The sequence below is a fragment of the Austrofundulus limnaeus genome, unplaced genomic scaffold (assembly GCF_001266775.1).
Source record: "Austrofundulus limnaeus strain Quisiro unplaced genomic scaffold, Austrofundulus_limnaeus-1.0 Scaffold22, whole genome shotgun sequence".
Lineage (NCBI taxonomy): Eukaryota > Metazoa > Chordata > Actinopteri > Cyprinodontiformes > Rivulidae > Austrofundulus > Austrofundulus limnaeus.
The window spans coordinates 1,446,400-1,449,708 of NW_013952424.1; the positions used below are offsets into that span (position 1 = coordinate 1,446,400).

At 35.5% G+C, this 3,309-nt stretch overlaps 1 protein-coding gene across 2 annotated transcripts in view; it reads left to right on the forward strand.

Moving 5' to 3' along the window:
- Nucleotides 1–2,016: 2,016 nt before the first annotated feature.
- The window catches only part of tspan11 (tetraspanin 11), a 17,813-nt gene continuing 16,520 nt past the window's right edge, over nt 2,017–3,309 (forward strand). For both annotated transcript variants that reach the window (XM_014004169.1, XM_014004170.1), the window contains exon 1: nt 2,017–2,187. The gene's annotated coding sequence lies outside the window, so the exon portion shown is untranslated. The remainder of the gene's footprint in view (nt 2,188–3,309) is intronic.

Genomic DNA, 3,309 nt, shown 5'->3' on the forward strand with positions numbered 1-3,309 from the left:
ACCTTTGATAATTCCAACCACGATGTCTACCAGCAGCTTCAGGGCTAGTGATGTTTCAAGTGGTAAGATTATGAGAAAGAAATGTTTCGTCTCTCCTCCAAGAGACTTCTTCAGTCTGAGAGTTTCAGGCAAAATTCAGGCTTTTAAGCACTGCCTCCATGTGACTGATACTCATATCACATGGCTATCGTTGACACCTAATTAACACCTATTGTTAACAGGGGGAGGAGTGATACTGGCAATAGCAACACTGTAGGAGGGGGACAACTGAAAACGGAGGCCTCCATCTCTGTTTTTAGCTTTTGGATAGCATTTTTCTGTATTTAGATAACCTTTACTGCTTTTACTTGTAGCTTTTGGATAGCGTTTTCATATTTTTATTTAGCTTTTTGATACATGATTAGCTAGCCTTTTGCTAATCTTCGCTTTACTGTGAACTTGAAATGGCTGGTGTATGTGTGTTTGTTTGTTTGTGTGTGCGTGTGTGTGACACTCTTTCACTGTGCTTGATGTTTCCTAATTCTTTCTGTTTGTGTTTGTCACTCATGCTCACTCATGCTCACTCATGCTCACTCATGCACCACCATTAAACCTCCTCTGGTCTTGTGGGAAAATAGAACTGGAGAACACAGGAAGCAACAAAAGCACAAAAAGGTGTCAAACTAACTCAAGCAGAAAGAGACCTGGCTTTGGCAGAAATTGCCTTTTTTTTTGCTTCACATTGGTGGAATAAAAATATTCTTACAGTCATAAACCCATGAAATTGTGCTGTTTTATTATTACTCTAAAATAAATTTAATTACATGGATGACATCCTTTGCTGTGTGATTTTATTTTGATACATTGTCAGTCCAGGTGGAGTCCTTTATTTACTCCTAATAGTCTGAGTATTGAATTACTGATGTGGAAGACAAGACTAAAAAAAATGAACTCAGTCTTCTGATTTGGTCCAAAAGGAAGTCCTGTTTCATTGAAGATTATCGTATTAAAAGCTAATCAGTGAGGGTTGTGGAGCATGAGATGAGATGCAGATGTAAGTTTATAATGATTTAATAGGCTACTGTCTGCGAGTCTTTTTCCTTTTAGTACATTATCATTTATTTTCATTTATGGACATCTCTCCACAAAGACATCATTGTGGTTCAATAGTTGTTTATTCTTTGAATAACACCAGACAAGTCTAAACAATTTAATAAGTTTGCTGCCAAAATACAGTTCTAGTTTTTTTAAATCATCAGATTTACATTGAGATTTAGTTAATGTCTTTCTAGACTGAGTAGCCCGTAAGAAATATTCCCACTAAACATACAGTAAGCCTTTTGCATGTTTGTTTTTAACGTTTTTCATTATTTAACAAACTCTGCAGTAACTTACAAAGTAAACAGTTAAAATACCACATGTTCATTTGAAGCCATTTTTTATTTTCATGTGCAAAAGACCTCCTTTAACTTATTAAAGTTATGATAATTTAATTACAATTTTGACAATACGTGCATATGTGTGAATAGTATGGAAGCCCATTTCCACCACCCTGATAAAAAATAAAACTTGTATCTCATAATTATGACTTAGCTATCTCATTATTAATCTCATAATTGTGACTTAGCTATCTCATTATTGTAATAATGAGATAGCTAAGTCATAATTATGAGATACTATCTCATGAGATAGTATCTCATAATTATGACTTAGCATAATTATGAGATAGTATCTCATAATTATGACTTAGCTATCTCATTATTATGAGATACTATAGTATCTCATAATAATGAGATAGTATCTCATAATTATGCTAAGTCATATTATGAGATACTATCTCATAATAATGAGACCGAATCTCATAATTATGAGATAGCTATCTCATAATTAGTCATAATTATGAGATACAAGTTTTATTTTTTTTATCAGGGTGGCGGAAATGGGCTTCCATAGAATAGCAAACAAATATCTGCCAGATAAAGTCTATTTCTTTGGTTGCTGTTTATTTATTTATTTATTTTTGTCTCTGTACACAAGGAGCTCGGAAATACGAGCTTCCCTCAAACGCACCACGCTCGCGAATCATCTGACGAACAGCCTAAAAAGCAACAAGCTGGACCGGACAAAACGCCCACCACTGCAGTGCGTGCACCGAAGGGAAACAACGAGACCACCAAGTTGTTTTTAACCCCACCACACCGTAGTTCGGTGAGTATTTTGTCGGTCGTGAAATTAGTTTTGTCGATGTAACGGTGAGATAATTTGTTTAAACTTTGTCCTACGCCACAACATCACAGGTGTAGGCTAAATTTTTTTTCCAGGATGCTCTGCATCGTGTCCCATCTCGAGGAAGTGTGGGAGAAAGTTAGCCTTAAACCCGTAAAACATACATTTTCTGAAACGTAGAAGCTTATGTAGGTATACACGCAGTGGCCAAAGTCCAAACTGTCTCAGGAAGGACACGTCAATTCTTAGAGGAATCCATTTATGTTTTCCTCGTAGACCTATCTGAATACAGCAGAAGGAGACCGCTCCTGTAGGCGCTGCTTTTTGGTGACAGAAAAAGTCTTTTTAATTAGTAATATTTGAAGATAATTTTGTATCACTAGGAAAAAAAATAAAAATAAACATGACTTACAATGTAGTATTTGCAAACACTACATCAAATTAACAGTTAAAAACGGACGTCCACTGGCGCATTAATATGTAAAGTAGCTACATATTGTCACAGGTGATTTAATCAAACAGCCGGAACTTGATTAATAGGCTATGGATAATCTGTGCAGAACCCAGCTGCACTTAAGACAAAAAGCGAAACATTTTATAATAAAGCAGCAAAGAATTTCTCCCCCTGATTGTTATGTTAATTAATTAATACTTAATAAAATATTTTAAGTGGTTTTGCACCTCTGGGCTCCTTTTGTTAGTTTATTTTCTCTTTTTTGTATGCTTTCTGAACTCAAAACACTGCATGGATTAAAGCTAGATTTTTATGTGTACACTCAGCTGTTTTGGTCAGACCTAAACAATGTTATGCACAATGTCATAAAATCTTGTAAGATGCCATTTTCAGATAATATTAAGCAGTAAAGCCACATTTTTAAAATTTCCAGCTGTTATTTTGAAATCTAAAATTAATCAGAAAGGGTGTGTGAGAGAGCCTTTTAGGGGTCATTCTAAGGTCGCGTTGTTGTCATGCCTTCTGCTGGTATGACAACTTGATGGTTGGCATTAGGGCTGTGTATTGGCAAGAATTTGGCGATATGATACATATCATGACAGAGGGGTCACGATACGATATATCCCGATATATTGCGATACTATAAGCAA